Raw genomic sequence first — 15,239 nt, forward strand, 5'->3', positions numbered from 1 at the left:
TTACTTGGTTATAGATGGAAGGGGACCTTCAAGTTTTTAGTTGAGCTGATTAACAATACACTTTGTCAAAAGCAATCCCGCCCCTAGAAGAAGTTGGCATTTTGCTGAAAAACTCGGCATGCAGTTCCATCTCAGGCAGATATACAAATGATCGGGGTTGTGGTGATTAGATGGATGGTCTTGTCACATGAGGCCCTAAAAGTGGTTCCCCCTTGGCCTATAAGAGGCTCTCGGAGGCTCCTTGTGTGTAGTGACCTCTTCTTCCGCTTGTAGAGCTTGTTGACCACTAGACACCTCTACGACGCAGAGAAGGGATTTCACTCCGTTACCAGAGTCTGAGAGGGGCGCATTATTGGGGTGTGAGAAGCTGGATGGTCGTATCGATGAATTGTCCCCACCGGCCGTTCTGACCAGACTGTTAGGGGGTGTTGGGACCAGTGGATGTGTGAGGGCACACAAGGCAACCGGGCTCAGGACACCCGACAGACCACCAGTGGAGAGGAGTGTCCAACAAGTACAAGCCGCTTCAACTGTTTCGTTGTCTACTATCCTAGGGGTGAGCGCCTCAATCCTGCCTTTGCTGTGAAACGGCACACTGCCCCCACTGCTGGTGTGATGGTTTGGGGGGCCATTCAGTCCCCCCAGTAGTGGTACAAGGGACAATGACAGCTCAGCGATATGTTCAGGACATCCTGCAGCCACATGTGTTCCTCTCATGGCGGCTTCCAAGATTCAGCAGGATAATGCTCGGCCGTACACACCAGGGGGTCACAGGAAGCCCCACAACATTGTCACACTTCTATGGATGCCCAGTTGCCAGATTTATCACCAGTGCATGTATGGAACAATCTGAGACACCAACTTCGACAGCCTATGAGTTTGTACGACCTCAAAGATCAATTACAGCAAGTGTGGAGTGATATGCCCGTATAACATCTTACATCCAAGCTAGAGGCAGTACAACAGGGTACTAGAGCCTCCATGCCCGCCCGTATAACATCTTACATCCAAGCTAGAGGTGGTACAACAGGGTACTAGAGCCTCCAGGCCTTCCCGTATCACATCTTGTATACAAGCTAGAAGCGGTCCAGCAGGGTACTAGAGCCTCCATGCCTTCCTGTATCACATCTTGTATACAAGCTAGAGGCAGTACAACAGGGTGCTAGAGCTTCCATGCCTGTCCGTATCACATCTTGTATTCAACCTAAAGATGGTCCAACAGGCTACAACAGCCTCCGTGCAGAACCGTATCACATCTTGTATCCAAGTTAGAGGTGGTACTAGAGGGTACTAGAGCCTTCATGCCTACCCATACCACATCCTACAGCTAGAGTTGGTACAACAGAGTGCAGGACCCTTCTGTATCACATCTTGTATCCAAGCTAAAGGCAGCCCAATAGGGTACTAGAGCCTCCATGCCCTGTCGCACCATCTCTTCCATTCAAGCTATAGGCGATACAACAGGGTACTAAAGCCTCCATGCCTGCCCGTATCACATCTTGTATACAAGCTAGTGGTGGTACAACAGGGTACTAGAGCCTCCATGGCTGCCCGTATCACATCTTGTATACAAGCTAGAGGTGGTACAACAGGGTCTTAGAGCCTCCATGACTGCCCGTATCACATCTTGTATACAAGCTAGAGGTGGTACAACAGGGTACTAGAGCCTCCATGCCTGTCTGTATCACATCTTGTATACAAGCTAGAGGCGGTACAACAGGGTACTAGAGCCTCCATGCCTGCCTGTATCACATCTTGTATCCAAGCTAGAGGCAGTACAACAGGATACTAGAGCCTCCTTGCCATTCATATAACATCTTGTATACAAACTAGAGGCGGAACAACAGAGTACCAATGCCCCGCCCCCATTTCACATTTTCTATGCAAGCTATAAGCGGTATAACCGGGTACTATAACCTCCATGCAAACCCTTATCACCTCTTGTATCCAAGCTAGAGGTGGTACAACAGGGTACTAGAGCCTTTATGCCTACCCATATCACTTCTTGTTTCCAAGCTAGAGGTGGTAAAACAAGGTACAGGAGCCCCCATGCCTGCCGGTATCACTTCTTATTTCCAAGGTAGAGGCGGCCCAACAGAGCAGTAGATCCTCCATGTCCTCTCGCATCACATATTACATCCAAGCTATAGGTGATACAACAGGGTACTAGAGCCTCCATGCCCGCCCGTATCACATCTTGTATCCAAGCTAGAGGCGGTACAACAGGGTACTAGAGCATCCATGCCCGCCCGTATCACATCTTGTATCCAAGCTACAGGTGGTACAACAGGGTACTAGAGCATCCATGCCCGCCCGTATCACATCTTGTATCCAAGCTAGAGGTGGTACAACAGGGTACTAGAGCCTCCATGCCCACCCGTATCACATCTTGTATCCAAGCTAGAGGTGGTACAACAGGGTTCTAGAGCCTTTATGCCTACCCATATCACTTCTTGTTTCCAAGCTAGAGGTGGCCCAACAGGGTACTAGAGCCTCCCTACAAGGGATCAGTTCTCCACAATAAATGATGTTTTTCTCTGATATTGCAATCACTTATAACAACATTACAATCACACAAGGTCTCATCTGAGGGGAGGGATGTTACTGACAGTGAGTGTATATATATGTATACTCCTTCTAGGGGAGGGATGTTACTGACAGTGAGTGTATATATATGTATACTCCTACTAGGGGAGGGATGTTACTGACAGTGAGTGTATATATATGTATACTCCTTCTAGGGGAGGGATGTTACTGACAGTGAGTGTATATATATATATATATATATGTATACTCCTACTACGGGAGGGATGTTACTGACAGTGAGTGTATATATATGTATACTCCTTCTAGGGGAGGGATGTTACTGACAGTGAGTGTATATATATGTATACTCCTACTAGGGGAGGGATGTTACTGACAGTGAGTGTATATATATATGTATACTCCTACTAGGGGAGGAATGTTACTGACAGTGAGTGTACATATATGTATACTCCTACTAGGGGAGGGATGTTACTGACAGTGGGTGTGTGTATATATATGTATACTCCTACTAGGGGAGGGATGTTACTGATAGTGAGTGTGTATATATATGTATACTCCTACTACGGGAGGGATGTTACTGACAGTGAGTGTATATATATATGTATACTGCTACTAGGGGAGGGATGTTACTGACAGTGAGTGTATATATATATATGTATACTCCTACTAGGGGAGGAATGTTACTGACAGTGAGTGTATATATATGTATACTCCTACTACGGGAGGGATGTTACTGACAGTGAGTGTGTGTATATATATGTATACTCCTACTAGGGGAGGGATGTTACTGACAGTGAGTGTATATATATGTATACTCCTACTACGGGAGGGATGTTACTGACAGTGAGTGTATATATATGTATACTCCTTCTAGGGGAGGGATGTTACTGACAGTGAGTGTTTATATATGTATACTACTAGGGGAAGGATGTTACTGACAGTGAGTGTATATATATGTATACTCCTACTACGGGAGGGATGTTACTGACAGTGAGTGTACATATATGTATACTCCTACTAGGGGAGGGATGTTACTGACAGTGAGTGTATATATATGTATACTCCTACTAGGGGAGGGATGTTACTGACAGTGAGTGTATATATATGTATACTCCTACTAGGGGAGGGATGTTACTGTCAGTGAGTGTGTATATATATATATATGTATACTCCTACTAGGGGAGTGATGTTACTGACAGTGAGTGTGTATATATATATGTATACTCCTACTAGGGGAGGGATGTTACTGACAGTGAGTGTATATATATGTATACTCCTACTAGGGGAGGGATGTTACTGTCAGTGAGTGTGTATATATATATATATGTATACTCCTACTAGGGGAGGGATGTTACTGTCAGTGAGTGTGTATATATATATATATGTATACTCCTACTAGGGGAGTGATGTTACTGACAGTGAGTGTGTATATATATATGTATACTCCTACTACGGGAGGGATGTTACTGACAGTGAGTGTATATATATGTATACTCCTTCTAGGGGAGGGAGGTTACTGACAGTGAGTGTGTATATATATATGTATACTCCTACTAGGGGAGGGATGTTACTGACAGTGAGTGTGTATATATATATATGTATACTCCTACTAGGGGAGGGATGTTACTGACAGTGAGTGTGTATATATATGTATACTCCTACTAGGGGAGGGATGTTACTGACAGTGAGTGTGTGTATATATATATATGTATACTCCTACTAGGGGAGGGATGTTACTGATAGTGAGTGTGTATATATATGTATACTCCTTCTAGGGGAGGGATGTTACTGACAGTGAGTGTGTATATATATGTATACTCCTACTAGGGGAGGGATGTTACTGACAGTGAGTGTGTATACTCCTACTAGGGGAGGGATGTTACTGATAGTGAGTGTGTATATATATATATGTATACTCCTACTAGGGGAGGGATGTTACTGATAGTGAGTGTGTATATATATGTATACTCCTACTAGGGGAGGGATGTTACTGACAGTGAGTGTGTATATATATGTATACTCCTACTAGGGGAGGGATGTTACTGACAGTGAGTGTATATATATGTATACCCCTACTAGGAGAGGGATGTTGCTGACAGTGAGTGTATATATATGTATACCCCTACTAGGGGAGGGATGTTACTGACACTGAGTGTGTATATATATATATGTATACTCCTACTAGGGGAGGGATGTTACTGACACTGAGTGTATATATATGTATACTTCTACTAGGGGAGGGATGTTACTGACAGTGAGTGTATATATATGTATACCCCTACTAGGGGAGGGATGTTACTGACACTGAGTGTATATATATATGTATACCCCTACTAGGGGAGGGATGTTACTGACACTGAGTGTATATATATGTATACCCCTACTAGGGGAGGGATGTTACTGACAGTGAGTGTATATATATGTATACTCCTACTAGGGGAGGGATGTTACTGACACTGAGTGTATATATATGTATACTCCTACTAGGGGAGGGATGTTACTGACATTGAGTGTATATATATGTATACTCCTTCTAGGGGAGGGATGTTACTGACACTGAGTGTATATATATATATATATATGTATACTCCTACTAGGGGAGGGATGTTACTGACACTGAGTGTATATTCAAATCTGGTAAAATCCGTAACATTTTGAATTGCCTCCTTAGTGACATTCCTAATTGTTTGTTGTATAAAGCCTCTTTCGTTCCCACAGAAGTTTTCTCATTAAACATATCTAATAATTAAACTTATATCACCCTCCTGCATCAGGAAAGATTAGAACTGTTTATGAAGAGCAGCAGATAGAAGAGGGTAAAGTATGGCAGATACCATACAGACAATATAGTAAGAAGCATAAAGCAGAGTGCGGGTATAATGCAGCACATGGCAAAGGAAAACGGGCTCAGGACTGAAAATGATTGCAGGACTTAGAGAAAAAGTCAAGCAGACTGATGGTTTCATCGAGAAGAGTTGATGTATTTCTAAGTAGGAAGGGAGGTTGTTTCAAAATCTGGAGGATCTCAGCTTGGTGAATGACAGGACGGGTGTCGCGGTTTGGTCACATGAGTGGGCGACGCGGATGGAAAAGTTTGCAGGTGCAAGATGAAGTATATATAGATATTAGTGCATCCTACCTGTACACCGCCGATACCAGATCTCCCCGGTCAGGAGCTCCAATTCACAATAAACCAAAGACACAGAGCCAAGGCAGGCCTATGCATCTGGGCTCCGGCTGAGTCACCGAATAATACGCGGTTGTCTACAGTTACATGCTAGATAAAGGACTTTTGAAAACCTTAATAAGGGGGATTGTCTTCACAGGGAGCATCGCAAGCTGCGCTAGGTTGGGGCAATGAGGGGTGGGGGTGCACATGTCCTTGTATGCTACTATATTAGCTAGTAATATTTAACTGCTTCACCTCCATTGCAAAGGCAGCATCAAGTCTTGTGGGCTTCTCTTCAATAGAACCGTAAAGTTATCACATCTAACAAAGTATTTAAAGGTTTTCCAAAAATCACTACAGCACTGTTGACATCATTCAGGAATGATGTGCAGCATTAACTAGATTCAAAGCCAACCAAGGAGGGGTGAGCTGGTGCAGCAGGTCAACACATTGGCTGTTGGTGGTCGTATGGAGGACAACTCAAGGTGGGTCGGTGGCTGAATAGTGATAGGCGTTAAGGGGTTTCTCCGAGGTAAGAGAAACAGGTCTGTCTGTTTTCTTCTATTGTTGGAAGGGCTACAGCTTCTTCTTGTGGACACCATCTAGTGGGCATGAGAAGACTTAAAAGGCTTCTCTGGGAAATTTGGTATGGAGATGTTACAATGCCTCAGCAGAGCCACATTTCCTACAAGAAGCTTTCTTACAAGTCAATGTCAGATTTTTTCAACAGGCCTTGTAACATAACTGGGAATGGCCTCTCAACAGTAAGCTGCAATACCACACAAAACCTATGGAGAGAGGTGGCGCTGTTTTAAAAAAAAGGAAGCCAACTTTATCTAATCCAGCACAACAGCATTGTTTTCTTTTTATTGCTAGCCACAAGATCGCAACATTGTTGCTTGACTAGGCGTCAGTTATGACTGCATTGGCATAAACAGGTACATAATCCCATGTCTATTGCATTTAAATGGGTGGTCTCACTTCTAAAACTGATGGTCTGTAGGGCCAATGTTCTAATCTACAACGCTTGTTTGTTGCCAGAAGCGCCATACATTGTGCAGTGGCTGGCATGATACTACACTGAAGTGAATGGGACTCAGCCTAAAGTACCATGCTGGCCACTCCACTCCGTAAATTAGAAGACTGCATCGCTATGACTCTCACATTGCCTGTATGCGGCTTGCTGGTTAAACTTCATTATCAGCAAGGTGGTAACTAATTAATTGAACAAGTGCAAGGAGCACCAATTTTTATTGAGTTCTGCCCCATGATGTCTGACTTTGATGCAGATCTCTGAACACTTCTAGTTTAAAGCGGTTGTCCGAGTTGTAGAATTACTGTAAATCCAGCTCTCCATACTCTAATATACCAAATAAGCACATACTCGCCTCTTCCCGCTCCTGCTATGTCCCACGCCACCTCTCTGGGTCTCCTCTGTGATGTCATGTTTTCCAGCTGCCCCACCCTGTCTATGGGATGTCACAGGCACTGCAGCCAATAACAGAGCACAGTCATTCTAAAACTCGGAAAACCCCTTTAATTCTGATGACCCTATATAACGTTTTCCGCTGTATGGACTAGAACTTCTAGTGCAACCCTTCATGAATACAGGAGTTGAACGCATTGCATGGCTCTGTGCATACCAAAGTGAGATGGCATGTGCTGCATGCAGTTGCACATCATACATAACCATCTGGTTGTATCTTACGCAGATACAGACATAGCAGCTCTGTGTGTACCCACTGAAGTTTAGTTTTCGAGCCTGAAAGGTTGAGAAATGTTATTTCCCCCACTGCAACCTGAAAACTAGCAATCGCTGGTATTCTAGATTACATTCTAGAATGATAATAACGGAGAGGTAATTTCTTGATTTTGACTTGTAGATGAAGGTGCTTCTTTTTCGTACGTAGAAGCATCACCGTCGGAACTCCTTGGAAGGAAGTTTCTACTTCATGTAAGAATTCACAGTTCTCACTGTCAGAAATTCCTTTAAAGAATTCCAGGAAGTTGTTGACATTAAAGGAATCCTTTTGGCATTCGCTCGGCAGCCTCCGTTCCGCACACGGTTCAAGTTCTTTAAGAAGTTTCATTGCTTACGAAAATGACTTTGGTGGAAAGTTGTCCTTTTTTTTTTTTTTTTTGCTGATTAAATACATTTCATAAGATTCTTCCTTCATATGTCGTGATTAGAGATGAGCGAGCACGCTCGGTTAAGGAAATTACTCGAGCGAGCATCGGCATTTTTGAGTAACTGCCTACTCGTCCGAAAAGATTTGGGGGGCGGTGGGGGAGAGCAGGGGGGAGAGAGATCTCTCCCCCGCCGCCCCCCGAATCTTTTCGGATGAGTAGGCAGTTACTCGAAAATGCCGATGCCCGCTCAAGTAATTTCCCTAACCGAGCATGCTCGCTCATGTCTAGTCATGATATTTAGTCATACAGCGTTGGATGCCAATGCAAAACATTGGGTGCAAATCAATGTACAGCATGATGCAATGTACTGTACTGTCGACAAAAAAAATGGTCGTTGTCTGAAGACACAACCCAACAGCGATGCGTATATTTATATCTTGACTCTTTCTTTAGTGATCATTTAGGTAAGAGAAAAAGAAAAGGTGCTGTTGCTTGAGTCACGTAGGGGAGTATAGGCCAACAGTGCATGTATAGTATTGAACAGTGCACAGTTGGGTGTTGAATAAGCTAAGCCATTGGCTACATCAATGGTACCACTATTGCTACATCATCAGGTTGCTTTCACACGGGACGACTGTTGGGCACCTAAGCTTATGGTAGTTCACTTTTAATGTATTTTTTTTGCCTTAAAACAAACAGGTACTTACCCCCCTCCACCATGATGATCCAGCGCGGCAGCCTTGTAATTCATCCGGTCTATATTGGCAGCGGAAGTCAGGTGACCATAGCCTGCCAATCAGAGGCTGCAGCATGACTGTACTGAATTCATGGCGTTATGGTGCCTAAGATGTGAGCACTGATGCCAGGAAAACAAGCGGTGATGCTGCGGCCTCTGATTGGCAGGCGACGGCCACCTCACGCTGCCAACAGGTACTGTGATAGGTAACAGAACTAATCTGTTGCCTAGCACAAAATAACTCATGAACATAGTGATCATATTGTGCTGTGTGTTACTTATGTAGAATTCTGCATTCAAGCACTTGCTAAGGAACTCCAAGTTATGAGGAATGATATCATATTGAAAGCCTACAGTAAAGTGTCTTATCTGCATGTCTGTGTATACCGATCACTGGTAACAATAATCTAATGTGCTGGTACTAATAGAGTACTGCTATCAGTGATGTGTTTATGGGGACAGCAGGGAACACATGTGATGTGCTCCCTGCTAACCAGTACAGTAAAATATAAAAAACTGAAATAAGAAATGTAAAATGATTACATAAAAAAATAAAAGCCCCCCCCCCCTCTACAAAAAAGTAGACTTCTCCAAACGCGTATGCCTCGATTTCAGTAGAAATACTCAAAACATCATCGATTGATGGCGATACTTGCTGTGCGGCCAACAGAAGGTTTCAGAGCTCCATTGGGAGGCCAAAACAATGTAATAACAATATTCATTTATCAATGAACAAGAATGTAAGAAAAGACTCCTGCGTTCAGAAGTCTGAACGAAAAGCAATCAACCACCTGACGTGGGATATGGTTCACCATAAGAAAGACACTTACTTTGAAGGAAGGGGGGGGGGGGGGTTAGGGAACTCCAAAAAGACACCACTTTATTGAACTCCACGTTGACTTGACTCCACGTTATTCAACCACGAGGGTGGTGTCTTTTTGGATTATCTTAATCCCCCCCCCCCTTCAAAGTAAGTGTCTTTCTTATGGTGAACCATATCCTACATCAGGTGGTTGATTGCTTTTGGTTCAGACCTCTGAGCGCAGGAGTTTTTCTTGCATTCTTGTTCTTTGATATTTGACCTCCACAGTATCTCAGGATCCTTTCTGCACCAGCCAACCTATCCTTAGGCTGAGCCGTACACACCAGCAGAGTCCTCTTTTCATTCCTTGCATCCATCTATATGGAGATCTACAATACAGCGATACCAATTCTATGTTGTTGGAGGTTTTTTTTTGCATAATACGGGGCAAAGGTGGATGTTTTAAGCTTTTTTATGTTTAATTTTCTGTATATCTTTTTAAGATTTCTATTACACTTTATTACACTTTGTCCCACTAGGCCAAAATAGATGGTTATCCCAGAAACCATCCTTAGGTCTTCAAGTGGCAAAGCAACCCATTGGCACGTTGCAATTATGCCTTGGGGTGTTGGGGTGATGTGTGACAGAGGAAACCCCTTTCCGCTCTTAGCCAAATTGATGCCATGGTTGCATTGACCGGGGTATCTAAGGGGTTGAATGACAAGGGATATCTGTGCTGGGTTTCCGATGAAGCATCATAAAAAGGCACCTGCATTGGAAGAGCGCCCATGAGTGACTGTCGTAAAATGGTGTATTGGTGGCCACTAATTGGTAAAGAAGCTAATATGGGGTCCTGATTGCTCACCATGTATCAACAGAGAAGTCAAAGGAGTTCTTTTATCGCGCATCCTTTGATATGCTTCCCGGGAAATTCGGCGTACATATTAAATTACAGTTAATCATAATAACAAATATAAAACATGGGACATTAGTCGGAAACTAGATTCAACATCAAACTTGATTGGCAATTAGACGTAACCTACTAACAGATAGCGATGGAAACCGCCCATGTGACACAATGACAGCGCCAGGAGCCAGACTTAATAAGGGCCCTTCTGAGTTAATGGAGGGAGTATGAGAAAAAAAGCGGGGATAGAGACAAGCCATTAAAAAAAAAAAAAAAGGATTTTTGAAGTTTTCCCCTTGACCACTAGATATCAGCACAACACACTATGCATCAACAATACTTTTATGGCCTGCTGGGAAACTGAAAGCTACCATCACTTCCCACTGTGCGAAGTAGAACTGAAAAACTGAACCTACATAAATACTTCCTTAATAAAAAGTGATAATGTGGATATCTAGAGATCCAGTGCTAGAAAGAGACATTGATGGGAAATGGCAGAATCTCACTAGACCCGATAATTTCTAAGGTTTTTTCCAGGTTTACTTTCAGTAACCTCATTCGTATAGCCTTATAGGCTATTATGGGTCCCTGTGCCATCCATCGAATGCTGTGACAACCCGGCCATGTGAACTGGCCCTATGGAAGAAAAGGTTAGGTCACGCCAGGGAAGATGGTCAAGGGAATAAACAATGTCACTGCCACCCAACACCAAGATCAATGAAAAGCCTCTTGTTTTCCACTTTCCAGCAGGACCGCTAGAGCTGTGAGCGGCAAATAGTAGTTACTCATTTTATGGTGCCTTTCGAAAGTATTTGCCCTCCTTAGGCCGAATGGGTCGGATTCTGCTTGCAGATACCCACAGCGGAGGACCTGAGAGTGATCGCGGAAAGGAATTGTGAATGCTCACTTACGGATACGGTTTTTCTGCGCAACAATGTATGCGTAAGGATAGCGTATCGTCCACAGAATGACATCAGAAGATCGCACACTCGACCACCCAGGCGAAAATAATTCTCTCTTTCTCCTCTCTCTACTTTTGTCTCCTAGCAAGTTGCAAGCGATTCTGGTAATGTTAATTACGTATGGGCTGCGGGTCACACGTATCCATACACATCAATAGAGCATGGAATCTGCGCTAAAATAGAGGGCGCTATGATTTTTCATTCGCTCACGGAATGCGCAATTCATACCTGCAAGTGTGAAGGAAACTTGGAAAATGCATGCCTTTCAATGGCCGCAAAAAGCAGACTTAGGGCGCCCACCCACTGGCGATTTTTTTTCCTTTGCGTTTTGCGTTTTTTCTGAAGAGCAATTAGAATTGAATGTGTTCCTGTCCACTTGCGTTTTTTTTTTCAGTCCATTGCAATTTTTAATATAGGAACTGTCAGTTGCATATGTGTCCTTATTTTTCTCTTAATGCACCCATGAATGTCAATGGAAATTACCGAAAATGCCGCGAAAAACGCGCCAAAAACGCGCGAAAAACGCTGCGTTTTTCACGCACGAAAATCGCAAACGCCAGTGGGTGGGCGCCCTTAGTGAAGAAGTAGTAGACAAAGTCATGGAGAACTGTAGATCACGGATGGGTCATAATAAAAAAAAAAATATCCCTAACTCTCAAGATCTTCAATCCATTACAACACAATGGAAAGAATATGGCGCAAATACAAATCTGAAAGTGCTCACAACACCTGAGACTGGACAAGGAGGACATTATTTGGAGATTCAATAAAGACACCAACAAGAATTGTGAAGGAACTCCAAAGATCCACAGCGAAGATGGAAGTATCTGTTCATAGGAACACTATAAGCTGTACGCTCCATGGAGCGCAAAAGACGTGAAAAGATGAACAGCGCCCTAAGACCACAATGGTGGATATAGGGGGCAATAAAACTGATAGGACTCACTCATCATAAACTTCCATCCAAAGCTGCTCTGTGTGCTTCAGAAAGGAGGGTAGAAACCCCTCTAAAGCGCCTCGCACTGACCCTGCTAATTCTACGAATACTTCTTTGGATATACGAGTTCTGGTGTATCTGGTCTACTTCACCTGGACATTGCTCACTCCTTGTGGTTTACCTTGATTGGTGGGGGTTGGTTTTCACTAACGCCCCCATTCAAAGTGAGCGCTAATTTAAGCATACAATTAGCCGTTTTGCCAAATTGAGATTAAAGACTCCTGAGCTCTTGTATATTGTTATTCATATTGCATGCTGGGATTTAAGGAAGACCGGCCCGAAAAAAAACATTGTTTAAAGAGAAGCATAAGAAAACCCAAATGGAGGTCAGCAAACAGCATGCGGCACATCTGGAGGTCAGCAAACAGCATGCGGCACATATGGAGGTCAGCAAACAGCATGCGGCACATCTGGAGGTCAGCAAACAGCATGCGGCACTTATGGAGGTCAGCAAACAGCATGCGGCACTTATGGAGGTCAGCAAACAGCATGCGGCACATATGGAGGTCAGCAAACAGCATGCGGCAGACTCCCCAAACACACGGAAGAAGGTTCTCTGGGCAGATGAGACTAAAACTGAACTTATTGGCCAACCCAACATTTTTCATCACCCCAAGAGCACCATTCCTACAGTGCAGCCCGGTGGGGGCAGCATCATGTTGTGGGCTACTTCTTATCTTCAGGGAATGGTAAACTGGTCAGGACTGAAGGAAAGATGGGTGGCAGTAAATACCGGGCAAGTCTGGAGGAGAACCGGCTTTAGTCTGCCACCGATTCGAGACCGGGACCTTCCAGCTGGACAATGGCCCTAAATATACTGCTAAAGCTACCCTAGAGGGTCTAAGGCAAACATTTCAAGCGCTAAGCTAATAGAGATATTCCCCAGGAGACTGGCATGTGTGAGTGCAGTAAAAGGCGGCTCCACAAAGTATTGACTTTGGCCCCTGTCCACGGCGGTGATTTCATTGCTATGGAAAGCGCCAGCAATCATTGCGATTCTGCGCTCGCGGTGAGCAATTCGCAGCATGCTGCGAATTGCCCCAATTCTCCGCGGCCAGCCTATCTATCAGATAGCGCTGACCGGCGGAGATTCGGCGGCGGCTCCTGCTCCCGGGCGGCGGCTCCCACGGCGGAGATCTACCACGGGACTTCGCACCTTCCATGGACAGAGGGCCTTTATCAGATGTTTTTGGAGTGTTGTTGGTTTTCAGCAATGCAAGTCTATACGACAGCTTGGGGCGGCTTCACACGAGTGTGCGGTCACAGCGTATTATGTGCACAGGATTTGTGACCATAACACGCTGTACCAATTCCCCATGTTGCCGCTCACATGAACTGCGCAAACTACGCACGCAAAAAAATTGCCACTGGTTCTATCATGGCGTGTATTAATTGCACATACATGATGGCGATTGAAATCACACAGCAATATACTGCGAATTCTGTCCGTCTAAGCCCGGCCTTGCGCCGCACATCTGTGTAGTTCCCAGGGGCAATCCCACATCTAATAAATGCTGTAATTACAGTAATTGCCATAGTTGCTCATTTTAATTTGAAGTGCACCGCAGTACCATGCATGCCTCTGAAATCTAGGAACACTTGATGGTCCAAATGGCAGAAAATGAAATCTACGCATGCTGGTGTAAATTTGCACTAGAATTGACACCAATTTAAGGCATAAATTATAGTAAATCCGTTGGGCCGCTTTCACAAGTGTGTAAAATGAAAAGAGATCATAAATTCTTGCACAAAAAAAGGAGTGTGCCACAATTTACTACTTTAAGTAGTTTTACCCACATCTAATAACATAGACATCACGATGAGTTATACTAAATGCTAAACCTCCGCCACATCTATATATATATATATATATATATATATATATATATATATATATATTTATTCATACATGATAGGTAATACACGTTCGTACTACATTATATTTGTATAGAAGTCGAAAAGCTTACCCCCCCCCCCCCCCCCCCCCATCAAACATGAGCGCTGCCGCATATGATCAGTAACACATTTATATCTCTCACCTGCTGCTGTCTGACACTTCCTCTGCAGCCGCACCCCCCGCCTGAAACTTTTCGGTACTACCAAAACTTTTTCTCTTTCTTTTTGTAAAAACTGCCTAGAATGATAAGGAATACAGGCTTGTACAAGTGTATCCACGCATCGGCAGAAGGCAGTAAGGAAGTATACAGCTGCTTGTGAACGTCTGCAAGTCCCCCAAGGCTCAGGAAGGAAGAGGAGGGCGGCACGCAGGCAGATCACATGAAGACATTAAAAATATCTCCACTCCGATTCATAAAAACACAGAGGTGTAAGAAACTGCAGTAACTAACAGCCGTGCCACATAGTTGCAGGGCGTCCAGTAGTTTTTTTTTGGCATGAATATGGATTTTTTGATCACTTTTTAGTAATTTTTTTCTTGGAGACCAAAAAAGTGCAATTTCGATGTTCTGTATTTTTTGTTTCTCTGACGAAGTTCATGGTGCGGGAAGAATAATGCGTTGCTTTGATAGATCAGACTTTTACGGACACCGTGATACTAAATCTGTTTTGGGGGGGGGGGGGGTTTAGACCTTTTTAAATCTAAATATGGGAAAAGGGGAGTTTTTTGAAAAACTTTTATTCCCTTTTTTTTTTTTTAATTGATAAAACATTTTTTTTCTCATTTTTACATTTTTCTTTAAGCCCCCCCACAGGCAACTTGAACTGGCGATGGTTTGATCACTCCTGTAGTATAATGTAATACCATATTATACCGCAATCTGACAGGCAGTCTAACAAGTCACCCCACAGGCATGGCTTGATAGGCAATCTACACTGGCAGCCCTGGGGGCTTTCAGAAGGCCCTATTTATAGAAAGTGACATTTTTGCCAGATTTGTAGAAAGTCCCTTTGACAGGAACTTGGCTGCTGGTACCTCAGTGGGCACAGAATAAGGAAATGGTACCTTGGGATCGTGCCCATGGACCATGAG

At 43.9% G+C, this 15,239-nt stretch overlaps 1 protein-coding gene across 3 annotated transcripts in view; it reads right to left on the bottom strand.

The window, feature by feature from the left end:
- The window catches only part of PIK3R6 (phosphoinositide-3-kinase regulatory subunit 6), an 82,578-nt gene that overhangs the window by 51,193 nt on the left and 16,146 nt on the right, over nucleotides 1-15,239 (bottom strand). For 2 of the 3 annotated variants that reach the window (XM_066587976.1, XM_066587974.1), the window contains exon 1: nucleotides 14,290-14,447. The exons of the other annotated variant lie outside the window; for it this stretch is intronic. The gene's annotated coding sequence lies outside the window, so the exon portion shown is untranslated. Of the gene's footprint in view, nucleotides 1-14,289; nucleotides 14,448-15,239 lie in introns of those variants that run through there. 3 annotated transcript variants of the gene reach the window in all.

Source organism: Eleutherodactylus coqui, chromosome 13, assembly GCF_035609145.1.
Source record: "Eleutherodactylus coqui strain aEleCoq1 chromosome 13, aEleCoq1.hap1, whole genome shotgun sequence".
Taxonomy (NCBI): Eukaryota; Metazoa; Chordata; class Amphibia; order Anura; family Eleutherodactylidae; genus Eleutherodactylus; species Eleutherodactylus coqui.